Here is a 27,886-nt window from a genome sequence, read left to right on the forward strand (position 1 = left end):
GAATAGAGTCCTCGGTCAGAGACGGTGCAGCATGGCGATTCCAATGAGGAATAGAGTCCTCGGTCAGAGACGGTGCAGCATGGTGATTCCACCTAGGAATAGAGTCCTCGGTCAGAGAGGGAGCAGCATGGCGATTCCACCTAGGAATAGTGTCCTCGGTCAGAGACGGTGCAGCATGGCGATTCCACCTAGGAATAGAGTCCTCGCTCAGAGACGGTGCAGCATGGCAATTCCACCTAGGAATAGAGTCGTCGGTCAGAGACGGTGCAGCATGGCGATTCCCCACCTAGGAATAGAGTCCTCTAAAAGTGACGGTGCAGCATGGCGATTCCCCACCTAGGAATAGAGTCCTCGGTTAGAGATAGTGCAGCATGGCGATTCCACCTAGGAATAGAGTCCTCGGTCAGAGACGGTGCAGCATGGCAATTCCCCACCTAGGAATAGAGTCCTCGGTCAGAGACGGTGCAGCATGGCAATTCTCCACCTAGGAATAGAGTCCTGGGTCAGAGACGGTGCAGCATGGCGATTCCACCTAGGAATAGAGTCCTCGGTCAGAGACGGTGCAGCACAGCGTGTCCACCTAGGAATAGAGTCCTCGGTTAGAAACGGTGCAGCACGGCGTTTCCACCTAGGAATAGAGTCCTCGGTCAGAGACGGTGCAGCACAGCGATTCCCCACCTAGGAATAGAGTCCTCGGTCAGAGACGGTGCAGCATGGCGATTCCACCTAGGAATAGAGTCCTCGGTCAGAGAATGTGCAGCATGACAAATCCCCACCTAGGAATAGAGTCCTCGGTCAGAGACGGTGCAGCATGACAATTCCCCACCTAGGAATAGAGTCCTCGGTCAGAGACGGTGCAGCACGGCGTTTCCACCTAGGAATAGAGTCCTCGGTCAGCGACGGTGCAGCACGGCGTTTCCACCTAGGAGTAGAGTCCTCGGTTAGAGACGGTGCAGCACGGCGTTTCCACCTAGGAATAGAGTCCTCGGTCAGAGACGGTGCAGCATGGCGATTCCACCTAGGAATAGAGTCCTCGGTCAGAGAAGGTGCAGCATGACAATTCCCCACCTAGGAATAGAGTCCTAGGTCAGAGACGGTGCAGCACGGCGTTTCCACCTAGGAATAGAGTCCTGGGTCAGAGACGGTGCAGCATGGCGATTCCCCACCTAGGAATAGAGTCCTCGGTCAGAGACGGTGCAGCATGGCGATTCCAATGAGGAATAGAGTCCTCGGTCAGAGACGGTGCAGCATGGTGATTCCACCTAGGAATAGAGTCCTCGGTCAGAGAGGGAGCAGCATGGCGATTCCACCTAGGAATAGAGTCCTCGGTCAGAGACGGTGCAGCATGGCGATTCCACCTAGGAATAGAGTCCTCGGTCAGAGACGGTGCAGCACGGCGTTTCCACCTAGGAATAGAGTCCTCGGTCAGCGATGGTGCAGCATGGCAATTCCCCACCTAGGAATAGAGTCCTCAGTCAGCGACGGTGCAGCACGGCGTTTCCACCTAGGAGTAGAGTCCTCGGTTAGAGACGGTGCAGCACGGCGTTTCCACCTAGGAATAGAGTCCTCGGTCAGAGACGGTGCAGCATGGCGATTCCACCGAGGAATAGAGTCCTCGGTCAGAGACGGTGCAGCATGGCAATTCCACCTAGGAATAGAGTCCTCGGTCAGTGACGGTGCAGCATGGCGATTCCCCACCTAGGAATAGAGTCCTCGGTTAGAGATGGTGCAGCATGGCGATTCCCCACCTAGGAATAGAGTCCTCGGTCAGAGACGGTGCAGCATGGCGATTCCAATGAGGAATAGAGTCCTCGGTCAGAGACGGTGCAGCATGGTGATTCCACCTAGGAATAGAGTCCTCGGTCAGAGAGGGAGCAGCATGGCGATTCCACCTAGGAATAGTGTCCTCGGTCAGAGACGGTGCAGCATGGCGATTCCACCTAGGAATAGAGTCCTCGCTCAGAGACGGTGCAGCAAGGCGATTCCACCTAGGAATAGAGTCCTCGGTCAGAGACGGTGCAGCAAGGCGATTCCACCTAGGAATAGAGACCTAGGTCAGAGACGGTGCAGCATGGCAATTCCACCTAGGAATAGAGTCGTCGGTCAGAGACGGTGCAGCATGGCGATTCCCCACCTAGGAATAGAGTCCTCTAAAAGTGACGGTGCAGCATGGCGATTCCCCACCTAGGAATAGAGTCCTCGGTTAGAGATGGTGCAGCATGGCGATTCCACCTAGGAATAGAGTCCTCGGTCAGAGACGGTGCAGCAAGGCAATTCCCCACCTAGGAATAGAGTCCTCGGTCAGAGACGGTGCAGCATGGCGATTCCACCTAGGAATAGAGTCCTCGGTCAGAGAATGTGCAGCATGACAAATCCCCACCTAGGAATAGAGTCCTCGGTCAGAGACGGTGCAGCATGACAATTCCCCACCTAGGAATAGAGTCCTCGGTCAGAGACGGTGCAGCACGGCGTTTCCACCTAGGAATAGAGTCCTCGGTCAGCGACGGTGCAGCACGGCGTTTCCACCTAGGAGTAGAGTCCTCGGTTAGAGACGGTGCAGCACGGCGTTTCCACCTAGGAATAGAGTCCTCGGTCAGAGACGGTGCAGCATGGCGATTCCACCTAGGAATAGAGTCCTCGGTCAGAGAAGGTGCAGCATGACAATTCCCCACCTAGGAATAGAGTCCTAGGTCAGAGACGGTGCAGCACGGCGTTTCCACCTAGGAATAGAGTCCTCGGTCAGCGATGGTGCAGCATGGCAATTCCCCACCTAGGAATAGAGTCCTCAGTCAGCGACGGTGCAGCACGGCGTTTCCACCTAGGAGTAGAGTCCTCGGTTAGAGACGGTGCAGCACGGCGTTTCCACCTAGGAATAGAGTCCTCGGTCAGAGACGGTGCAGCATGGCGATTCCACCGAGGAATAGAGTCCTCGGTCAGAGACGGTGCAGCATGGCAATTCCACCTAGGAATAGAGTCCTCGGTCAGTGACGGTGCAGCATGGCGATTCCCCACCTAGGAATAGAGTCCTCGGTTAGAGATGGTGCAGCATGGCGATTCCCCACCTAGGAATAGAGTCCTGGGTCAGAGACGGTGCAGCATGGCGATTCCCCACCTAGGAATAGAGTCCTCGGTCAGAGACGGTGCAGCATGGCGATTCCAATGAGGAATAGAGTCCTCGGTCAGAGACGGTGCAGCATGGTGATTCCACCTAGGAATAGAGTCCTCGGTCAGAGAGGGAGCAGCATGGCGATTCCACCTAGGAATAGAGTCCTCGGTCAGAGACGGTGCAGCATGGCGATTCCACCTAGGAATAGAGTCCTCGGTCAGAGACGGTGCAGCACGGCGTTTCCACCTAGGAATAGAGTCCTCGGTCAGCGATGGTGCAGCATGGCAATTCCCCACCTAGGAATAGAGTCCTCAGTCAGCGACGGTGCAGCACGGCGTTTCCACCTAGGAGTAGAGTCCTCGGTTAGAGACGGTGCAGCACGGCGTTTCCACCTAGGAATAGAGTCCTCGGTCAGAGACGGTGCAGCATGGCGATTCCACCGAGGAATAGAGTCCTCGGTCAGAGACGGTGCAGCATGGCAATTCCACCTAGGAATAGAGTCCTCGGTCAGTGACGGTGCAGCATGGCGATTCCCCACCTAGGAATAGAGTCCTCGGTTAGAGATGGTGCAGCATGGCGATTCCCCACCTAGGAATAGAGTCCTCGGTCAGAGACGGTGCAGCATGGCGATTCCAATGAGGAATAGAGTCCTCGGTCAGAGACGGTGCAGCATGGTGATTCCACCTAGGAATAGAGTCCTCGGTCAGAGAGGGAGCAGCATGGCGATTCCACCTAGGAATAGTGTCCTCGGTCAGAGACGGTGCAGCATGGCGATTCCACCTAGGAATAGAGTCCTCGCTCAGAGACGGTGCAGCAAGGCGATTCCACCTAGGAATAGAGTCCTCGGTCAGAGACGGTGCAGCAAGGCGATTCCACCTAGGAATAGAGACCTAGGTCAGAGACGGTGCAGCATGGCAATTCCACCTAGGAATAGAGTCGTCGGTCAGAGACGGTGCAGCATGGCGATTCCCCACCTAGGAATAGAGTCCTCTAAAAGTGACGGTGCAGCATGGCGATTCCCCACCTAGGAATAGAGTCCTCGGTTAGAGATGGTGCAGCATGGCGATTCCACCTAGGAATAGAGTCCTCGGTCAGAGACGGTGCAGCAAGGCAATTCCCCACCTAGGAATAGAGTCCTCGGTCAGAGACGGTGCAGCATGGCAATTCTCCACCTAGGAATAGAGTCCTGGGTCAGAGACGGTGCAGCATGGCGATTCCACCTAGGAATAGAGTCCTCGGTCAGAGACGGTGCAGCACAGCGTGTCCACCTAGGAATAGAGTCCTCGGTTAGAAACGGTGCAGCACGGCGTTTCCACCTAGGAATAGAGTCCTCGGTCAGAGACGGTGCAGCACAGCGATTCCCCACCTAGGAATAGAGTCCTCGGTCAGAGACGGTGCAGCATGGCGATTCCACCTAGGAATAGAGTCCTCGGTCAGAGAATGTACAGCATGACAAATCCCCACCTAGGAATAGAGTCCTCGGTCAGAGACGGTGCAGCACGGCGTTTCCACCTAGGAATAGAGTCCTCGGTCAGCGATGGTGCAGCATGGCAATTCCCCACCTAGGAATAGAGTCCTCAGTCAGCGACGGTGCAGCACGGCGTTTCCACCTAGGAGTAGAGTCCTCGGTTAGAGACGGTGCAGCACGGCGTTTCCACCTAGGAATAGAGTCCTCGGTCAGAGACGGTGCAGCATGGCGATTCCACCTAGGAATAGAGTCCTTGGTCAGAGAATGTGCAGCATGACAATTCCCCACCTAGGAATAGAGTCCTCGGTCAGAGACGGTGCAGCACGGCGTTTCCACCTAGGAATAGAGTCCTCGGTCAGCGATGGTGCAGCATGGCAATTCCCCACCTAGGAATAGAGTCCTCAGTCAGCGACGGTGCAGCACGGCGTTTCCACCTAGGAGTAGAGTCCTCGGTTAGAGACGGTGCAGCACGGCGTTTCCACCTAGGAATAGAGTCCTCGGTCAGAGACGGTGCAGCATGGCGATTCCACCGAGGAATAGAGTCCTCGGTCAGAGACGGTGCTGCATGGTGATTCCACCTAGGAATAGAGTCCTTGATCAGAGACGGTGCAGCATGTCGATTACACCTAGGAATAGAGTCCTCGGTCAGAGACTGTGCAGCATGTTGATTCCACCTAGGAATAGAGTCGTCGGTCAGAGACGTTGCATCATGGCGATTCCACCTAGGAATAGAGTCCTCGGTCAGAGTCGGTGCAGCATGGTGATTCCACGTAGGAATAGAGTCCTCGGTCAGAGACGGTGCAGCATGGCAATTCCACCTGGGAATAGAGTCCTCGGTTAGAGACGGTGCAGCATGGCGATTCCCCACCTAGGAATAGAGTCCTCGGTCAGAGACGGTGCAGCATCTCAATTCCCCACCTGGGAATAGAGTCCTCAGTCAGAGACGGTGCAGCATGGCAATTCCCCACCTAGGAATAGAGTCCTCGGTCAGAGACAGTGCAGCATGGCGATTCCACCTAGGAATAGAGTTCTCGGTCAGAGACGGTGCAGCATTGCGATTCCACCTAGGAATAGAGTCCTCGGTCAGAGACGGTGCATCATGTCGATTCCACCTAGGAATAGAGTCCTCGGTCAGAGACTGTGCAGCATGACGATTCCACCTAGAAATAGAGTCCTCGGTTACAGACGGTGCAGCATCTCAATTCCCCACCTGGGAATAGAGTCCTCGGTCAGAGACGGTGCAGCATGGCGATTCCACCTAGGAATAGAGTCCTCGGTCAGAGAGTGTGCAGTATGGCGATTCCACCTAGGAATAGAGTCCTCGGTCAGAGACGGTGCAGCACGGCAAATCCCCACCTAGGAATAGAGTCCTCGGTCAGAGATGGTGCAGCACGGCAAATCCACCTAGGAATAGATTCCTCTGTTAGAGACGGTGCAGCATGGCGATTCCACCTAGGAATAGAATCCTCGGTCAGAGACGGTGCAGCACGGCAAATCCCCACCTAGGAATAGAGTCCTCGGTCAGAGACGGTGCAGCATGGCGATTCCCCACATAGGAATAGAGTCCTCGGTCAGAGACGGTGCAGCATGGCGATTCCCCACCTAGGAATAGAGTCCTCGGTTAGAGATGGTGCAGCATGGCGATTCCCCACCTAGGAATAGAGTCCTCGGTCAGAGACGGTGCAGCATGGCGATTCCAATGAGGAATAGAGTCCTCGGTCAGAGACGGTGCAGCATGGTGATTCCACCTAGGAATAGAGTCCTCGGTCAGAGAGGGAGCAGCATGGCGATTCCACCTAGGAATAGTGTCCTCGGTCAGAGACGGTGCAGCATGGCGATTCCACCTAGGAATAGAGTCCTCGCTCAGAGACGGTGCAGCAAGGCGATTCCACCTAGGAATAGAGTCCTCGGTCAGAGACGGTGCAGCAAGGCGATTCCACCTAGGAATAGAGACCTAGGTCAGAGACGGTGCAGCATGGCAATTCCACCTAGGAATAGAGTCGTCGGTCAGAGACGGTGCAGCATGGCGATTCCCCACCTAGGAATAGAGTCCTCTAAAAGTGACGGTGCAGCATGGCGATTCCCCACCTAGGAATAGAGTCCTCGGTTAGAGATGGTGCAGCATGGCGATTCCACCTAGGAATAGAGTCCTCGGTCAGAGACGGTGCAGCAAGGCAATTCCCCACCTAGGAATAGAGTCCTCGGTCAGAGACGGTGCAGCATGGCAATTCTCCACCTAGGAATAGAGTCCTGGGTCAGAGACGGTGCAGCATGGCGATTCCACCTAGGAATAGAGTCCTCGGTCAGAGACGGTGCAGCACAGCGTGTCCACCTAGGAATAGAGTCCTCGGTTAGAAACGGTGCAGCACGGCGTTTCCACCTAGGAATAGAGTCCTCGGTCAGAGACGGTGCAGCACAGCGATTCCCCACCTAGGAATAGAGTCCTCGGTCAGAGACGGTGCAGCATGGCGATTCCACCTAGGAATAGAGTCCTCGGTCAGAGAATGTACAGCATGACAAATCCCCACCTAGGAATAGAGTCCTCGGTCAGAGACGGTGCAGCACGGCGTTTCCACCTAGGAATAGAGTCCTCGGTCAGCGATGGTGCAGCATGGCAATTCCCCACCTAGGAATAGAGTCCTCAGTCAGCGACGGTGCAGCACGGCGTTTCCACCTAGGAGTAGAGTCCTCGGTTAGAGACGGTGCAGCACGGCGTTTCCACCTAGGAATAGAGTCCTCGGTCAGAGACGGTGCAGCATGGCGATTCCACCTAGGAATAGAGTCCTTGGTCAGAGAATGTGCAGCATGACAATTCCCCACCTAGGAATAGAGTCCTCGGTCAGAGACGGTGCAGCACGGCGTTTCCACCTAGGAATAGAGTCCTCGGTCAGCGATGGTGCAGCATGGCAATTCCCCACCTAGGAATAGAGTCCTCAGTCAGCGACGGTGCAGCACGGCGTTTCCACCTAGGAGTAGAGTCCTCGGTTAGAGACGGTGCAGCACGGCGTTTCCACCTAGGAATAGAGTCCTCGGTCAGAGACGGTGCAGCATGGCGATTCCACCGAGGAATAGAGTCCTCGGTCAGAGACGGTGCTGCATGGTGATTCCACCTAGGAATAGAGTCCTTGATCAGAGACGGTGCAGCATGTCGATTACACCTAGGAATAGAGTCCTCGGTCAGAGACTGTGCAGCATGTTGATTCCACCTAGGAATAGAGTCGTCGGTCAGAGACGTTGCATCATGGCGATTCCACCTAGGAATAGAGTCCTCGGTCAGAGTCGGTGCAGCATGGTGATTCCACGTAGGAATAGAGTCCTCGGTCAGAGACGGTGCAGCATGGCAATTCCACCTGGGAATAGAGTCCTCGGTTAGAGACGGTGCAGCATGGCGATTCCCCACCTAGGAATAGAGTCCTCGGTCAGAGACGGTGCAGCATCTCAATTCCCCACCTGGGAATAGAGTCCTCAGTCAGAGACGGTGCAGCATGGCAATTCCCCACCTAGGAATAGAGTCCTCGGTCAGAGACAGTGCAGCATGGCGATTCCACCTAGGAATAGAGTTCTCGGTCAGAGACGGTGCAGCATTGCGATTCCACCTAGGAATAGAGTCCTCGGTCAGAGACGGTGCATCATGTCGATTCCACCTAGGAATAGAGTCCTCGGTCAGAGACTGTGCAGCATGACGATTCCACCTAGAAATAGAGTCCTCGGTTACAGACGGTGCAGCATCTCAATTCCCCACCTGGGAATAGAGTCCTCGGTCAGAGACGGTGCAGCATGGCGATTCCACCTAGGAATAGAGTCCTCGGTCAGAGAGTGTGCAGTATGGCGATTCCACCTAGGAATAGAGTCCTCGGTCAGAGACGGTGCAGCACGGCAAATCCCCACCTAGGAATAGAGTCCTCGGTCAGAGATGGTGCAGCACGGCAAATCCACCTAGGAATAGATTCCTCTGTTAGAGACGGTGCAGCATGGCGATTCCACCTAGGAATAGAATCCTCGGTCAGAGACGGTGCAGCACGGCAAATCCCCACCTAGGAATAGAGTCCTCGGTCAGAGACGGTGCAGCATGGCGATTCCCCACATAGGAATAGAGTCCTCGGTCAGAGACGGTGCAGCATGGCAATTCCCCACCTAGGAATAGAGTCCTCGGTCAGAGATGGTGCAGCATCTCAATTCCCCACCTGGGAATAGAGTCCTCGGTCAGAGATGGTGCAGCATCTCAATTCCCCACCTGGGAATAGAGTCCTCGGTCAGAGATGGTGCAGCATGGCAATTCCACCTAGGAATAGAGTCCTCGGTCAATGACGGTGCAGCATGGCAATTCCACCTAGGAATAGAGTCCATGGTCAGAGCCGGTGCAGCATGGCAATTCCACCTAGGAATAGAGTTCACGGTCAGAGCCGGTGCAGCATCTCAATTCCCACCTGGGAATAGAGTCCTCGGTCAGAGACGGTGCAGCATGGCAATTCCACCTAGGAATAGAGTCCACGGTCAGAGCCGGTGCAGCATGGCAATTCCACCTAGGAATAGAGGCCTCTGTCAGAGACGGTGCAGCATCTCAATTCCCCACCTGGGAATAGAGACCTCGGTCAGAGACGGTGCAGAATCTCAATTCCCCACCTAGGAATAGAGTCCTCGGTCAGAGACGGTGCAGCATGGCAATTCCCCACCTAGGAATAGAGTACTCGGTTCGAGACGGTGCAGCATGGCAATTCCCCACCTAGGAATAGAGTCCTCGGTCAGAGACGGTGCAGCATGGCAATTCCCCACCTAGGAATAGAGTCCTCGGTCAGAGACGGTGCAGCATGGCAATTCCCCACCTAGGAATAGAGTCCTCGGTTAGAGATGGTGCAGCACGGCATTTCCACCTGGGAATAGAGTCCTTGGTCAGCGACGGTGCGGCACGGAGATTCCCCCTAGGAATAGAGTCCTCAGTCAGAGACGGTGCAGCACGGCGATTCCCCACCTAGGAATAGAGTCCTCGGTCAGAGACGGTGCAGCATGGCGATTCCAATGAGGAATAGAGTCCTCGGTCAGAGACGGTGCAGCATGGTGATTCCACCTAGGAATAGAGTCCTCGGTCAGAGAGGGAGCAGCATGGCGATTCCACCTAGGAATAGTGTCCTCGGTCAGAGACGGTGCAGCATGGCGATTCCACCTAGGAATAGAGTCCTCGCTCAGAGACGGTGCAGCAAGGCGATTCCACCTAGGAATAGAGTCCTCGGTCAGAGACGGTGCAGCAAGGCGATTCCACCTAGGAATAGAGACCTCGGTCAGAGACGGTGCAGCATGGCAATTCCACCTAGGAATAGAGTCGTCGGTCAGAGACGGTGCAGCATGGCGATTCCCCACCTAGGAATAGAGTCCTCTAAAAGTGACGGTGCAGCATGGCGATTCCCCACCTAGGAATAGAGTCCTCGGTTAGAGATGGTGCAGCATGGCGATTCCACCTAGGAATAGAGTCCTCGGTCAGAGACGGTGCAGCACAGCGATTCCCCACCTAGGAATAGAGTCCTCGGTCAGAGACGGTGCAGCATGGCGATTCCACCTAGGAATAGAGTCCTCGGTCAGAGAATGTGCAGCATGACAAATCCCCACCTAGGAATAGAGTCCTCGGTCAGAGACGGTGCAGCACGGCGTTTCCACCTCGGAATAGAGTCCTCGGTCAGCGATGGTGCAGCATGGCAATTCCCCACCTAGGAATAGAGTCCTCAGTCAGCGACGGTGCAGCACGGCGTTTCCACCTAGCAGTAGAGTCCTCGGTTAGAGACGGTGCAGCACGGCGTTTCCACCTAGGAATAGAGTCCTCGGTCAGAGACGGTGCAGCATGGCGATTCCACCTAGGAATAGAGTCCTTGGTCAGAGAATGTGCAGCATGACAATTCCCCACCTAGGAATAGAATCCTCGGTCAGAGACGGTGCAGCACGGCGTTTCCACCTAGGAATAGAGTCCTCGGTCAGCGATGGTGCAGCATGGCAATTCCCCACCTAGGAATAGAGTCCTCAGTCAGCGACGGTGCAGCACGGCGTTTCCACCTAGGAGTAGAGTCCTCGGTTAGAGACGGTGCAGCACGGCGTTTCCACCTAGGAATAGAGTCCTCGGTCAGAGACTGTGCAGCATGTTGATTCCACCTAGGAATAGAGTCGTCGGTCAGAGACGTTGCATCATGGCGATTCCACCTAGGAATAGAGTCCTCGGTCAGAGTCGGTGCAGCATGGTGATTCCACGTAGGAATAGAGTCCTCGGTCAGAGACGGTGCAGCATGGCAATTCCACCTGGGAATAGAGTCCTCGGTTAGAGACGGTGCAGCATGGCGATTCCCCACCTAGGAATAGAGTCCTCGGTTAGAGATGGTGCAGCATGGCGATTCCACCTAGGAATAGAGTCCTCGGTCAGAGACGGTGCAGCAAGGCGATTCCACCTAGGAATAGAGACCTCGGTCAGAGACGGTGCAGCATGGCAATTCCACCTAGGAATAGAGTCGTCGGTCAGAGACGGTGCAGCATGGCAATTCCACCTGGGAATAGAGTCCTCTAAAAGTGACGGTGCAGCATGGCGATTCCCCACCTAGGAATAGAGTCCTCGGTTAGAGATGGTGCAGCATGGCGATTCCACCTAGGAATAGAGTCCTCGGTCAGAGACGGTGCAGCATGGCAATTCCCCACCTAGGAATAGAGTCCTCGGTCAGAGACGGTGCAGCACAGCGATTCCCCACCTAGGAATAGAGTCCTCGGTCAGAGACGGTGCAGCATGGCGATTCCACCTAGGAATAGAGTCCTCGGTCAGAGAATGTGCAGCATGACAAATCCCCACCTAGGAATAGAGTCCTCGGTCAGAGACGGTGCAGCACGGCGTTTCCACCTCGGAATAGAGTCCTCGGTCAGCGATGGTGCAGCATGGCAATTCCCCACCTAGGAATAGAGTCCTCAGTCAGCGACGGTGCAGCACGGCGTTTCCACCTAGGAGTAGAGTCCTCGGTTAGAGACGGTGCAGCACGGCGTTTCCACCTAGGAATAGAGTCCTCGGTCAGAGACGGTGCAGCATGGCGATTCCACCTAGGAATAGAGTCCTTGGTCAGAGAATGTGCAGCATGACAATTCCCCACCTAGGAATAGAATCCTCGGTCAGAGACGGTGCAGCACGGCGTTTCCACCTAGGAATAGAGTCCTCGGTCAGCGATGGTGCAGCATGGCAATTCCCCACCTAGGAATAGAGTCCTCAGTCAGCGACGGTGCAGCACGGCGTTTCCACCTAGGAGTAGAGTCCTCGGTTAGAGACGGTGCAGCACGGCGTTTCCACCTAGGAATAGAGTCCTCGGTCAGAGACTGTGCAGCATGTTGATTCCACCTAGGAATAGAGTCGTCGGTCAGAGACGTTGCATCATGGCGATTCCACCTAGGAATAGAGTCCTCGGTCAGAGTCGGTGCAGCATGGTGATTCCACGTAGGAATAGAGTCCTCGGTCAGAGACGGTGCAGCATGGCAATTCCACCTGGGAATAGAGTCCTCGGTTAGAGACGGTGCAGCATGGCGATTCCCCACCTAGGAATAGAGTCCTCGGTCAGAGACGGTGCAGCATCTCAATTCCCCACCTGGGAATAGAGTCCTCAGTCAGAGACGGTGCAGCATGGCAATTCCCCACCTAGGAATAGAGTCCTCGGTCAGAGACAGTGCAGCATGGCGATTCCACCTAGGAATAGAGTTCTCGGTCAGAGACGGTGCAGCATGGCGATTCCACCTAGGAATAGAGTCCTCGGTCAGAGACGGTGCATCATGTCGATTCCACCTAGGAATAGAGTCCTCGGTCAGAGACTGTGCAGCATGACGATTCCACCTAGAAATAGAGTCCTCGGTTACAGACGGTGCAGCATCTCAATTCCCCACCTGGGAATAGAGTCCTCGGTCAGAGACGGTGCAGCACGGCGTTTCCACCTAGGAATAGAGTCCTCGGTCAGAGACTGTGCAGCATGTTGATTCCACCTAGGAATAGAGTCGTCGGTCAGAGACGTTGCATCATGGCGATTCCACCTAGGAATAGAGTCCTCGGTCAGAGTCGGTGCAGCATGGTGATTCCACGTAGGAATAGAGTCCTCGGTCAGAGACGGTGCAGCATGGCAATTCCACCTGGGAATAGAGTCCTCGGTTAGAGACGGTGCAGCATGGCGATTCCCCACCTAGGAATAGAGTCCTCGGTCAGAGACGGTGCAGCATCTCAATTCCCCACCTGGGAATAGAGTCCTCAGTCAGAGACGGTGCAGCATGGCAATTCCCCACCTAGGAATAGAGTCCTCGGTCAGAGACAGTGCAGCATGGCGATTCCACCTAGGAATAGAGTTCTCGGTCAGAGACGGTGCAGCATGGCGATTCCACCTAGGAATAGAGTCCTCGGTCAGAGACGGTGCATCATGTCGATTCCACCTAGGAATAGAGTCCTCGGTCAGAGACTGTGCAGCATGACGATTCCACCTAGAAATAGAGTCCTCGGTTACAGACGGTGCAGCATCTCAATTCCCCACCTGGGAATAGAGTCCTCGGTCAGAGACGGTGCAGCATGGCGATTCCACCTAGGAATAGAGTCCTCGGTCAGAGAGTGTGCAGTATGGCGATTCCACCTAGGAATAGAGTCCTCGGTCAGAGACGGTGCAGCACGGCAAATCCCCACCTAGGAATAGAGTCCTCGGTCAGAGATGGTGCAGCACGGCAAATCCACCTAGGAATAGATTCCTCTGTTAGAGACGGTGCAGCATGGCGATTCCACCTAGGAATAGAATCCTCGGTCAGAGACGGTGCAGCACGGCAAATCCCCACCTAGGAATAGAGTCCTCGGTCAGAGACGGTGCAGCATGGCGATTCCCCACATAGGAATAGAGTCCTCGGTCAGAGACGGTGCAGCATGGCAATTCCCCACCTAGGAATAGAGTCCTCGGTCAAAGATGGTGCAGCATCTCAATTCCCCACCTGGGAATAGAGTCCTCGGTCAGAGATGGTGCAGCATCTCAATTCCCCACCTGGGAATAGAGTCCTCGGTCAGAGATGGTGCAGCATGGCAATTCCACCTAGGAATAGAGTCCTCGGTCAATGACGGTGCAGCATGGTGATTCCACGTAGGAATAGAGTCCTCGGTCAGAGACGGTGCAGCATGGCAATTCCACCTGGGAATAGAGTCCTCGGTTAGAGACGGTGCAGCATGGCGATTCCCCACCTAGGAATAGAGTCCTCGGTCAGAGACGGTGCAGCATCTCAATTCCCCACCTGGGAATAGAGTCCTCAGTCAGAGACGGTGCAGCATGGCAATTCCCCACCTAGGAATAGAGTCCTCGGTCAGAGACAGTGCAGCATGGCGATTCCACCTAGGAATAGAGTTCTCGGTCAGAGACGGTGCAGCATGGCGATTCCACCTAGGAATAGAGTCCTCGGTCAGAGACGGTGCATCATGTCGATTCCACCTAGGAATAGAGTCCTCGGTCAGAGACTGTGCAGCATGACGATTCCACCTAGAAATAGAGTCCTCGGTTACAGACGGTGCAGCATCTCAATTCCCCACCTGGGAATAGAGTCCTCGGTCAGAGACGGTGCAGCATGGCGATTCCACCTAGGAATAGAGTCCTCGGTCAGAGAGTGTGCAGTATGGCGATTCCACCTAGGAATAGAGTCCTCGGTCAGAGACGGTGCAGCACGGCAAATCCCCACCTAGGAATAGAGTCCTCGGTCAGAGATGGTGCAGCACGGCAAATCCACCTAGGAATAGATTCCTCTGTTAGAGACGGTGCAGCATGGCGATTCCACCTAGGAATAGAATCCTCGGTCAGAGACGGTGCAGCACGGCAAATCCCCACCTAGGAATAGAGTCCTCGGTCAGAGACGGTTCAGCATGGCGATTCCCCACATAGGAATAGAGTCCTCGGTCAGAGACGGTGCAGCATGGCAATTCCCCACCTAGGAATAGAGTCCTCGGTCAGAGATGGTGCAGCATCTCAATTCCCCACCTGGGAATAGAGTCCTCGGTCAGAGATGGTGCAGCATCTCAATTCCCCACCTGGGAATAGAGTCCTCGGTCAGAGATGGTGCAGCATCTCAATTCCCACCTGGGAATAGAGTCCTCGGTCAGAGACGGTGCAGCATGGCAATTCCACCTAGGAATAGAGTCCACGGTCAGAGCCGGTGCAGCATGGCAATTCCACCTAGGAATAGAGGCCTCTGTCAGAGACGGTGCAGCATCTCAATTCCCCACCTGGGAATAGAGACCTCGGTCAGAGACGGTGCAGAATCTCAATTCCCCACCTAGGAATAGAGTCCTCGGTCAGAGACGGTGCAGCATGGCAATTCCCCACCTAGGAATAGAGTACTCGGTTCGAGACGGTGCAGCATGGCAATTCCCCACCTAGGAATAGAGTCCTCGGTCAGAGACGGTGCAGCATGGCAATTCCCCACCTAGGAATAGAGTCCTCGGTCAGAGACGGTGCAGCATGGCAATTCCCCACCTAGGAATAGAGTCCTCGGTTAGAGATGGTGCAGCACGGCATTTCCACCTGGGAATAGAGTCCTTGGTCAGCGACGGTGCGGCACGGAGATTCCCCCTAGGAATAGAGTCCTCAGTCAGAGACGGTGCAGCACGGCGTTTCCCCACCTAGGAATAGAGTCCTCGGTCAGAGACGGTGCAGCATGGCGATTCCAATGAGGAATAGAGTCCTCGGTCAGAGACGGTGCAGCATGGTGATTCCACCTAGGAATAGAGTCCTCGGTCAGAGAGGGAGCAGCATGGCGATTCCACCTAGGAATAGTGTCCTCGGTCAGAGACGGTGCAGCATGGCGATTCCACCTAGGAATAGAGTCCTCGCTCAGAGACGGTGCAGCAAGGCGATTCCACCTAGGAATAGAGTCCTCGGTCAGAGACGGTGCAGCAAGGCGATTCCACCTAGGAATAGAGACCTCGGTCAGAGACGGTGCAGCATGGCAATTCCACCTAGGAATAGAGTCGTCGGTCAGAGACGGTGCAGCATGGCGATTCCCCACCTAGGAATAGAGTCCTCTAAAAGTGACGGTGCAGCATGGCGATTCCCCACCTAGGAATAGAGTCCTCGGTTAGAGATGGTGCAGCATGGCGATTCCACCTAGGAATAGAGTCCTCGGTCAGAGACGGTGCAGCATGGCAATTCCCCACCTAGGAATAGAGTCCTCGGTCAGAGACGGTGCAGCATGCAATTCCCCACCTAGGAATAGAGTCCTCAGTCAGAGACGGTGCAGCATGGCGATTCCACCTAGGAATAGAGTCCTCGGTCAGAGACGGTGCAGCACAGCGTGTCCACCTAGGAATAGAGTCCTCGGTTAGAAACGGTGCAGCACGGCGTTTCCACCTAGGAATAGAGTCCTCGGTCAGAGACGGTGCAGCACAGCGATTCCCCTCCTAGGAATAGAGTCCTCGGTCAGAGACGGTGCAGCATGGCGATTCCACCTAGGAATAGAGTCCTCGGTCAGAGAATGTGCAGCATGACAAATCCCCACCTAGGAATAGAGTCCTCGGTCAGAGACGGTGCAGCACGGCGTTTCCACCTAGGAATAGAGTCCTCGGTCAGCGATGGTGCAGCATGGCAATTCCCCACCTAGGAATAGAGTCCTCAGTCAGCGACGGTGCAGCACGGCGTTTCCACCTAGGAGTAGAGTCCTCGGTTAGAGACGGTGCAGCACGGCGTTTCCACCTAGGAATAGAGTCCTCGGTCAGAGACGGTGCAGCATGGCGATTCCACCTAGGAATAGAGTCCTTGGTCAGAGAATGTGCAGCATGACAATTCCCCACCTAGGAATAGAGTCCTCGGTCAGAGACGGTGCAGCACGGCGTTTCCACCTAGGAATAGAGTCCTCGGTCAGCGATGGTGCAGCATGGCAATTCCCCACCTAGGAATAGAGTCCTCAGTCAGCGACGGTGCAGCACGGCGTCTCCACCTAGGAGTAGAGTCCTCGGTTAGAGACGGTGCAGCATGGCGTTTCCACCTAGGAATAGAGTCCTCGGTCAGAGACGGTGCAGCATGGCGATTCCACCGAGGAATAGAGTCCTCGGTCAGAGACGGTGCTGCATGGTGATTCCACCTAGGAATAGAGTCCTTGATCAGAGACGGTGCAGCATGTCGATTACACCTAGGAATAGAGTCCTCGGTCAGAGACTGTGCAGCATGTTGATTCCACCTAGGAATAGAGTCGTCGGTCAGAGACGTTGCATCATGGCGATTCCACCTAGGAATAGAGTCCTCGGTCAGAGTCGGTGCAGCATGGTGATTCCACGTAGGAATAGAGTCCTCGGTCAGAGATGGTGCAGCACGGCAAATCCACCTAGGAATAGATTCCTCTGTTAGAGACGGTGCAGCATGGCGATTCCACCTAGGAATAGAATCCTCGGTCAGAGACGGTGCAGCACGGCAAATCCCCACCTAGGAATAGAGTCCTCGGTCAGAGACGGTGCAGCATGGCGATTCCCCACATAGGAATAGAGTCCTCGGTCAGAGACGGTGCAGCATGGCAATTCCCCACCTAGGAATAGAGTCCTCGGTCAGAGATGGTGCAGCATCTCAATTCCCCACCTGGGAATAGAGTCCTCGGTCAGCGATGGTGCAGCATGGCAATTCCCCACCTAGGAATAGAGTCCTCAGTCAGCAACGGTGCAGCACGGCGTTTCCACCTAGGAGTAGAGTCCTCGGTCAGAGACGGTGCAGCATGGCGATTCCACCGAGGAATAGAGTCCTCGGTCAGAGACGGTGCAGCATGGCAATTCCACCTAGGAATAGAGTCCTCGGTCAGTGACGGTGCAGCATGGCGATTCCCCACCTAGGAATAGAGTCCTCGGTTAGAGATAGTGCAGCATGGCGATTCCCCACCTAGGAATAGAGTCCTGGGTCAGAGACGGTGCAGCATGGCAATTCCCCACCTAGGAATAGAGTCCTCGGTCAGAGACGGTGCAGCACGGCGTTTCCACCTAGGAATAGAGTCCTCGGTCAGCGATGGTGCAGCATGGCAATTCCCCACCTAGGAATAGAGTCCTCAGTCAGCGACGGTGCAGCACGGTGTTTCCACCTAGGAGTAGAGTCCTCGGTTAGAGACGGTGCAGCATGGCGTATCCACCTAGGAATAGAGTCCTCGGTTAGAGACGGTGCAGCACGGCGTTTCCACCTAGGAATAGAGTCCTCGGTCAGCGACGGTGCAGCACGGCATTTCCACCTGGGAATAGAGTCCTTGGTCAGCGACGGTGCGGCACGGAGATTCCCCCTAGGAATAGAGTCCTCAGTCAGAGACGGTGCAGCACGGCGATTCCCCACCTAGGAATAGAGTCCTCGGTCAGAGACGGTGCAGCATGGCGATTCCAATGAGGAATAGAGTCCTCGGTCAGAGACGGTGCAGCATGGTGATTCCACCTAGGAATAGAGTCCTCGGTTAGAGATGGTGCAGCATGGCGATTCCACCTAGGAATAGAGTCCTCGGTCAGAGACGGTGCAGCATGGCAATTCCCCACCTAGGAATAGAGTCCTCGGTCAGAGACGGTGCAGCATGGCAATTCCCCACCTAGGAATAGAGTCCTCGGTCAGAGACGGTGCAGCATGGCGATTCCACCTAGGAATAGAGTCCTCGGTCAGAGACGGTGCAGCACAGCGTGTCCACCTAGGAATAGAGTCCTCGGTTAGAAACGGTGCAGCACGGCGTTTCCACCTAGGAATAGAGTCCTCGGTCAGAGACGGTGCAGCACAGCGATTCCCCTCCTAGGAATAGAGTCCTCGGTCAGAGACGGTGCAGCATGGCGATTCCACCTAGGAATAGAGTCCTCGGTCAGAGAATGTGCAGCATGACAAATCCCCACCTAGGAATAGAGTCCTCGGTCAGAGACGGTGCAGCATGGTGATTCCACCTAGGAGTAGAGTCCTCGGTCAGCGATGGTGCAGCATGGCAATTCCCCACCTAGGAATAGAGTCCTCAGTCAGCGACGGTGCAGCACGGCGTTTCCACCTAGGAGTAGAGTCCTCGGTTAGAGACGGTGCAGCACGGCGTTTCCACCTAGGAATAGAGTCCTCGGTCAGAGACGGTGCAGCATGGCGATTCCACCTAGGAATAGAGTCCTTGGTCAGAGAATGTGCAGCATGACAATTCCCCACCTAGGAATAGAGTCCTCGGTCAGAGACGGTGCAGCACGGCGTTTCCACCTAGGAATAGAGTCCTCGGTCAGCGATGGTGCAGCATGGCAATTCCCCACCTAGGAATAGAGTCCTCAGTCAGCGACGGTGCAGCACGGCGTTTCCACCTAGGAGTAGAGTCCTCGGTTAGAGACGGTGCAGCACGGCGTTTCCACCTAGGAATAGAGTCCTCGGTCAGAGACGGTGCTGCATGGTGATTCCACCTAGGAATAGAGTCCTTGATCAGAGACGGTGCAGCATGTCGATTACACCTAGGAATAGAGTCCTCGGTCAGAGACTGTGCAGCATGTTGATTCCACCTAGGAATAGAGTCGTCGGTCAGAGACGTTGCATCATGGCGATTCCACCTAGGAATAGAGTCCTCGGTCAGAGTCGGTGCAGCATGGTGATTCCACGTAGGAATAGAGTCCTCGGTCAGAGACGGTGCAGCATGGCAAATCCCCACCTAGGAATAGAGTCCTCGGTCAGAGATGGTGCAGCACGGCAAATCCACCTAGGAATAGATTCCTCTGTTAGAGACGGTGCAGCATGGCGATTCCACCTAGGAATAGAATCCTCGGTCAGAGACGGTGCAGCACGGCAAATCCCCACCTAGGAATAGAGTCCTCGGTCAGAGACGGTGCAGCATGGCGATTCCCCACATAGGAATAGAGTCCTCGGTCAGAGACGGTGCAGCATGGCAATTCCCCACCTAGGAATAGAGTCCTCGGTCAGAGATGGTGCAGCATCTCAATTCCCCACCTGGGAATAGAGTCCTCGGTCAGCGATGGTGCAGCATGGCAATTCCCCACCTAGGAATAGAGTCCTCAGTCAGCGACGGTGCAGCACGGCGTTTCCACCTAGGAGTAGAGTCCTCGGTTAGAGACGGTGCAGCACGGCGTTTCCACCTAGGAATAGAGTCCTCGGTCAGAGACGGTGCAGCATGGCGATTCCACCGAGGAATAGAGTCCTCGGTCAGAGACGGTGCAGCATGGCAATTCCACCTAGGAATAGAGTCCTCGGTCAGTGACGGTGCAGCATGGCGATTCCCCACCTAGGAATAGAGTCCTGGGTCAGAGACGGTGCAGCATGGCAATTCCCCACCTAGGAATAGAGTCCTCGGTCAGAGACGGTGCAGCACGGCGTTTCCACCTAGGAATAGAGTCCTCGGTCAGCGATGGTGCAGCATGGCAATTCCCCACCTAGGAATAGAGTCCTCAGTCAGCGACGGTGCAGCACGGTGTTTCCACCTAGGAGTAGAGTCCTCGGTTAGAGACGGTGCAGCATGGCGTATCCACCTAGGAATAGAGTCCTCGGTTAGAGACGGTGCAGCACGGCGTTTCCACCTAGGAATAGAGTCCTCGGTCAGCGACGGTGCAGCACGGCATTTCCACCTGGGAATAGAGTCCTTGGTCAGCGACGGTGCGGCACGGAGATTCCCCCTAGGAATAGAGTCCTCAGTCAGAGACGGTGCAGCACGGCGATTCCCCACCTAGGAATAGAGTCCTCGGTCAGAGACGGTGCAGCATGGCGATTCCAATGAGGAATAGAGTCCTCGGTCAGAGACGGTGCAGCATGGTGATTCCACCTAGGAATAGAGTCCTCGGTCAGAGAGGGAGCAGCATGGCGATTCCACCTAGGAATAGTGTCCTCGGTCAGAGACGGTGCAGCATGGCGATTCCACCTAGGAATAGAGTCCTCGCTCAGAGACGGTGCAGCAAGGCGATTCCACCTAGGAATAGAGTCCTCGGTCAGAGACGGTGCAGCAAGGCGATTCCACCTAGGAATAGAGACCTCGGTCAGAGACGGTGCAGCATGGCAATTCCACCTAGGAATAGAGTCGTCGGTCAGAGACGGTGCAGCATGGCGATTCCCCACCTAGGAATAGAGTCCTCTAAAAGTGACGGTGCAGCATGGCGATTCCCCACCTAGGAATAGAGTCCTCGGTTAGAGATGGTGCAGCATGGCGATTCCACCTAGGAATAGAGTCCTCGGTCAGAGACGGTGCAGCATGGCAATTCCCCACCTAGGAATAGAGTCCTCGGTCAGAGACGGTGCAGCATGGCAATTCTCCACCTAGGAATAGAGTCCTGGGTCAGAGACGGTGCAGCATGGCGATTCCACCTAGGAATAGAGTCCTCGGTCAGAGACGGTGCAGCACAGCGTGTCCACCTAGGAATAGAGTCCTCGGTTAGAAACGGTGCAGCACGGCGTTTCCACCTAGGAATAGAGTCCTCGGTCAGAGACGGTGCAGCACAGCGATTCCCCACCTAGGAATAGAGTCCTCGGTCAGAGACGGTGCAGCATGGCGATTCCACCTAGGAATAGAGTCCTCGGTCAGAGAATGTGCAGCATGACAAATCCCCACCTAGGAATAGAGTCCTCGGTCAGAGACGGTGCAGCACGGCGTTTCCACCTAAGAATAGAGTCCTCGGTCAGCGATGGTGCAGCATGGCAATTCCCCACCTAGGAATAGAGTCCTCAGTCAGCGACGGTGCAGCACGGCGTTTCCACCTAGGAGTAGAGTCCTCGGTTAGAGACGGTGCAGCACGGCGTTTCCACCTAGGAATAGAGTCCTCGGTCAGAGACGGTGCAGCATGGCGATTCCACCTAGGAATAGAGTCCTTGGTCAGAGAATGTGCAGCATGACAATTCCCCACCTAGGAATAGAGTCCTCGGTCAGAGACGGTGCAGCACAGCGTGTCCACCTAGGAATAGAGTCCTCGGTTAGAAACGGTGCAGCACGGCGTTTCCACCTAGGAATAGAGTCCTCGGTCAGAGACGGTGCAGCACAGCGATTCCCCACCTAGGAATAGAGTCCTCGGTCAGAGACGGTGCAGCATGGCGATTCCACCTAGGAATAGAGTCCTCGGTCAGAGAATGTGCAGCATGACAAATACCCACCTAGGAATAGAGTCCTCGGTCAGAGACGGTGCAGCACGGCGTTTCCACCTAGGAATAGAGTCCTCGGTCAGCGATGGTGCAGCATGGCAATTCCCCACCTAGGAATAGAGTCCTCAGTCAGCGACGGTGCAGCACGGCGTTTCCACCTAGGAGTAGAGTCCTCGGTTAGAGACGGTGCAGCACTGCGTTTCCACCTAGGAATAGAGTCCTCGGTCAGAGACGGTGCAGCATGGCGATTCCACCTAGGAATAGAGTCATTGGTCAGAGAATGTGCAGCATGACAATTCCCCACCTAGGAATAGAGTCCTCGGTCAGAGACGGTGCAGCACGGCGTTTCCACCTAGGAATAGAGTCCTCGGTCAGCGATGGTGCAGCATGGCAATTCCCCACCTAGGAATAGAGTCCTCAGTCAGCGACGGTGCAGCACGGCGTTTCCACCTAGGAGTAGAGTCCTCGGTTAGAGACGGTGCAGCACGGCGTTTCCACCTAGGAATAGAGTCCTTGATCAGAGACGGTGCAGCATGTCGATTACACCTAGGAATAGAGTCCTCGGTCAGAGACTGTGCAGCATGTTGATTCCACCTAGGAATAGAGTCGTCGGTCAGAGACGTTGCATCATGGCGATTCCACCTAGGAATAGAGTCCTCGGTCAGAGTCGGTGCAGCATGGTGATTCCACGTAGGAATAGAGTCCTCGGTCAGAGATGGTGCAGCACGGCAAATCCACCTAGGAATAGATTCCTCTGTTAGAGACGGTGCAGCATGGCGATTCCACCTAGGAATAGAATCCTCGGTCAGAGACGGTGCAGCACGGCAAATCCCCACCTAGGAATAGAGTCCTCGGTCAGAGACGGTGCAGCATGGCGATTCCCCACATAGGAATAGAGTCCTCGGTCAGAGACGGTGCAGCATGGCAATTCCCCACCTAGGAATAGAGTCCTCGGTCAGAGATGGTGCAGCATCTCAATTCCCCACCTGGGAATAGAGTCCTCGGTCAGCGATGGTGCAGCATGGCAATTCCCCACCTAGGAATAGAGTCCTCAGTCAGCAACGGTGCAGCACGGCGTTTCCACCTAGGAGTAGAGTCCTCGGTTAGAGACGGTGCAGCACGGCGTTTCCACCTAGGAATAGAGTCCTCGGTCAGAGACGGTGCAGCATGGCGATTCCACCGAGGAATAGAGTCCTCGGTCAGAGATGGTGCAGCATGGCAATTCCACCTAGGAATAGAGTCCTCGGTCAGTGACGGTGCAGCATGGCGATTCCCCACCTAGGAATAGAGTCCTCGGTTAGAGATAGTGCAGCATGGCGATTCCCCACCTAGGAATAGAGTCCTGGGTCAGAGACGGTGCAGCATGGCAATTCCCCACCTAGGAATAGAGTCCTCGGTCAGAGACGGTGCAGCACGGCGTTTCCACCTAGGAATAGAGTCCTCGGTCAGCGATGGTGCAGCATGGCAATTCCCCACCTAGGAATAGAGTCCTCAGTCAGCGACGGTGCAGCACGGTGTTTCCACCTAGGAGTAGAGTCCTCGGTTAGAGACGGTGCAGCATGGCGTATCCACCTAGGAATAGAGTCCTCGGTTAGAGACGGTGCAGCACGGCGTTTCCACCTAGGAATAGAGTCCTCGGTCAGCGACGGTGCAGCACGGCATTTCCACCTGGGAATAGAGTCCTTGGTCAGCGACGGTGCGGCACGGAGATTCCCCCTAGGAATAGAGTCCTCAGTCAGAGACGGTGCAGCACGGCGATTCCCCACCTAGGAATAGAGTCCTCGGTCAGAGACGGTGCAGCATGGCGATTCCAATGAGGAATAGAGTCCTCGGTCAGAGACGGTGCAGCATGGTGATTCCACCTAGGAATAGAGTCCTCGGTTAGAGATGGTGCAGCATGGCGATTCCACCTAGGAATAGAGTCCTCGGTCAGAGACGGTGCAGCATGGCAATTCCCCACCTAGGAATAGAGTCCTCGGTCAGAGACGGTGCAGCATGGCAATTCCCCACCTAGGAATAGAGTCCTCGGTCAGAGACGGTGCAGCATGGCGATTCCACCTAGGAATAGAGTCCTCGGTCAGAGACGGTGCAGCACAGCGTGTCCACCTAGGAATAGAGTCCTCGGTTAGAAACGGTGCAGCACGGCGTTTCCACCTAGGAATAGAGTCCTCGGTCAGAGACGGTGCAGCACAGCGATTCCCCTCCTAGGAATAGAGTCCTCGGTCAGAGACGGTGCAGCATGGCGATTCCACCTAGGAATAGAGTCCTCGGTCAGAGAATGTGCAGCATGACAAATCCCCACCTAGGAATAGAGTCCTCGGTCAGAGACGGTGCAGCACGGCGTTTCCACCTAGGAATAGAGTCCTCGGTCAGCGATGGTGCAGCATGGCAATTCCCCACCTAGGAATAGAGTCCTCAGTCAGCGACGGTGCAGCACGGCGTTTCCACCTAGGAGTAGAGTCCTCGGTTAGAGACGGTGCAGCACGGCGTTTCCACCTAGGAATAGAGTCCTCGGTCAGAGACGGTGCAGCATGGCGATTCCACCTAGGAATAGAGTCCTTGGTCAGAGAATGTGCAGCATGACAATTCCCCACCTAGGAATAGAGTCCTCGGTCAGAGACGGTGCAGCACGGCGTTTCCACCTAGGAATAGAGTCCTCGGTCAGCGATGGTGCAGCATGGCAATTCCCCACCTAGGAATAGAGTCCTCAGTCAGCGACGGTGCAGCACGGCGTTTCCACCTAGGAGTAGAGTCCTCGGTTAGAGACGGTGCAGCACGGCGTTTCCACCTAGGAATAGAGTCCTCGGTCAGAGACGGTGCTGCATGGTGATTCCACCTAGGAATAGAGTCCTTGATCAGAGACGGTGCAGCATGTCGATTACACCTAGGAATAGAGTCCTCGGTCAGAGACTGTGCAGCATGTTGATTCCACCTAGGAATAGAGTCGTCGGTCAGAGACGTTGCATCATGGCGATTCCACCTAGGAATAGAGTCCTCGGTCAGAGTCGGTGCAGCATGGTGATTCCACGTAGGAATAGAGTCCTCGGTCAGAGACGGTGCAGCATGGCAAATCCCCACCTAGGAATAGAGTCCTCGGTCAGAGATGGTGCAGCACGGCAAATCCACCTAGGAATAGATTCCTCTGTTAGAGACGGTGCAGCATGGCGATTCCACCTAGGAATAGAATCCTCGGTCAGAGACGGTGCAGCACGGCAAATCCCCACCTAGGAATAGAGTCCTCGGTCAGAGACGGTGCAGCATGGCGATTCCCCACATAGGAATAGAGTCCTCGGTCAGAGACGGTGCAGCATGGCAATTCCCCACCTAGGAATAGAGTCCTCGGTCAGAGATGGTGCAGCATCTCAATTCCCCACCTGGGAATAGAGTCCTCGGTCAGCGATGGTGCAGCATGGCAATTCCCCACCTAGGAATAGAGTCCTCAGTCAGCGACGGTGCAGCACGGCGTTTCCACCTAGGAGTAGAGTCCTCGGTTAGAGACGGTGCAGCACGGCGTTTCCACCTAGGAATAGAGTCCTCGGTCAGAGACGGTGCAGCATGGCGATTCCACCGAGGAATAGAGTCCTCGGTCAGAGACGGTGCAGCATGGCAATTCCACCTAGGAATAGAGTCCTCGGTCAGTGACGGTGCAGCATGGCGATTCCCCACCTAGGAATAGAGTCCTGGGTCAGAGACGGTGCAGCATGGCAATTCCCCACCTAGGAATAGAGTCCTCGGTCAGAGACGGTGCAGCACGGCGTTTCCACCTAGGAATAGAGTCCTCGGTCAGCGATGGTGCAGCATGGCAATTCCCCACCTAGGAATAGAGTCCTCAGTCAGCGACGGTGCAGCACGGTGTTTCCACCTAGGAGTAGAGTCCTCGGTTAGAGACGGTGCAGCATGGCGTATCCACCTAGGAATAGAGTCCTCGGTTAGAGACGGTGCAGCACGGCGTTTCCACCTAGGAATAGAGTCCTCGGTCAGCGACGGTGCAGCACGGCATTTCCACCTGGGAATAGAGTCCTTGGTCAGCGACGGTGCGGCACGGAGATTCCCCCTAGGAATAGAGTCCTCAGTCAGAGACGGTGCAGCACGGCGATTCCCCACCTAGGAATAGAGTCCTCGGTCAGAGACGGTGCAGCATGGCGATTCCAATGAGGAATAGAGTCCTCGGTCAGAGACGGTGCAGCATGGTGATTCCACCTAGGAATAGAGTCCTCGGTCAGAGAGGGAGCAGCATGGCGATTCCACCTAGGAATAGTGTCCTCGGTCAGAGACGGTGCAGCATGGCGATTCCACCTAGGAATAGAGTCCTCGCTCAGAGACGGTGCAGCAAGGCGATTCCACCTAGGAATAGAGTCCTCGGTCAGAGACGGTGCAGCAAGGCGATTCCACCTAGGAATAGAGACCTCGGTCAGAGACGGTGCAGCATGGCAATTCCACCTAGGAATAGAGTCGTCGGTCAGAGACGGTGCAGCATGGCGATTCCCCACCTAGGAATAGAGTCCTCTAAAAGTGACGGTGCAGCATGGCGATTCCCCACCTAGGAATAGAGTCCTCGGTTAGAGATGGTGCAGCATGGCGATTCCACCTAGGAATAGAGTCCTCGGTCAGAGACGGTGCAGCATGGCAATTCCCCACCTAGGAATAGAGTCCTCGGTCAGAGACGGTGCAGCATGGCAATTCTCCACCTAGGAATAGAGTCCTGGGTCAGAGACGGTGCAGCATGGCGATTCCACCTAGGAATAGAGTCCTCGGTCAGAGACGGTGCAGCACAGCGTGTCCACCTAGGAATAGAGTCCTCGGTTAGAAACGGTGCAGCACGGCGTTTCCACCTAGGAATAGAGTCCTCGGTCAGAGACGGTGCAGCACAGCGATTCCCCACCTAGGAATAGAGTCCTCGGTCAGAGACGGTGCAGCATGGCGATTCCACCTAGGAATAGAGTCCTCGGTCAGAGAATGTGCAGCATGACAAATCCCCACCTAGGAATAGAGTCCTCGGTCAGAGACGGTGCAGCACGGCGTTTCCACCTAGGAATAGAGTCCTCGGTCAGCGATGGTGCAGCATGGCAATTCCCCACCTAGGAATAGAGTCCTCAGTCAGCGACGGTGCAGCACGGCGTTTCCACCTAGGAGTAGAGTCCTCGGTTAGAGACGGTGCAGCACGGCGTTTCCACCTAGGAATAGAGTCCTCGGTCAGAGACGGTGCAGCATGGCGATTCCACCTAGGAATAGAGTCCTTGGTCAGAGAATGTGCAGCATGACAATTCCCCACCTAGGAATAGAGTCCTCGGTCAGAGACGGTGCAGCACAGCGTGTCCACCTAGGAATAGAGTCCTCGGTTAGAAACGGTGCAGCACGGCGTTTCCACCTAGGAATAGAGTCCTCGGTCAGAGACGGTGCAGCACAGCGATTCCCCACCTAGGAATAGAGTCCTCGGTCAGAGACGGTGCAGCATGGCGATTCCACCTAGGAATAGAGTCCTCGGTCAGAGAATGTGCAGCATGACAAATACCCACCTAGGAATAGAGTCCTCGGTCAGAGACGGTGCAGCACGGCGTTTCCACCTAGGAATAGAGTCCTCGGTCAGCGATGGTGCAGCATGGCAATTCCCCACCTAGGAATAGAGTCCTCAGTCAGCGACGGTGCAGCACGGCGTTTCCACCTAGGAGTAGAGTCCTCGGTTAGAGACGGTGCAGCACGGCGTTTCCACCTAGGAATAGAGTCCTCGGTCAGAGACGGTGCAGCATGGCGATTCCACCTAGGAATAGAGTCATTGGTCAGAGAATGTGCAGCATGACAATTCCCCACCTAGGAATAGAGTCCTCGGTCAGAGACGGTGCAGCACGGCGTTTCCACCTAGGAATAGAGTCCTCGGTCAGCGATGGTGCAGCATGGCAATTCCCCACCTAGGAATAGAGTCCTCAGTCAGCGACGGTGCAGCACGGCGTTTCCACCTAGGAGTAGAGTCCTCGGTTAGAGACGGTGCAGCACGGCGTTTCCACCTAGGAATAGAGTCCTCGGTCAGAGACGGTGCAGCATGGCGATTCCACCGAGGAATAGAGTCCTCGGTCAGAGACGGTGCTGCATGGTGATTCCACCTAGGAATAGAGTCCTTGATCAGAGACGGTGCAGCATGTCGATTACACCTAGGAATAGAGTCCTCGGTCAGAGACTGTGCAGCATGTTGATTCCACCTAGGAATAGAGTCGTCGGTCAGAGACGTTGCATCATGGCGATTCCACCTAGGAATAGAGTCCTCGGTCAGAG

Source organism: Hemitrygon akajei, chromosome 5 (genome assembly GCF_048418815.1).
Source record: "Hemitrygon akajei chromosome 5, sHemAka1.3, whole genome shotgun sequence".
NCBI classification, from domain to species: domain Eukaryota; kingdom Metazoa; phylum Chordata; class Chondrichthyes; order Myliobatiformes; family Dasyatidae; genus Hemitrygon; species Hemitrygon akajei.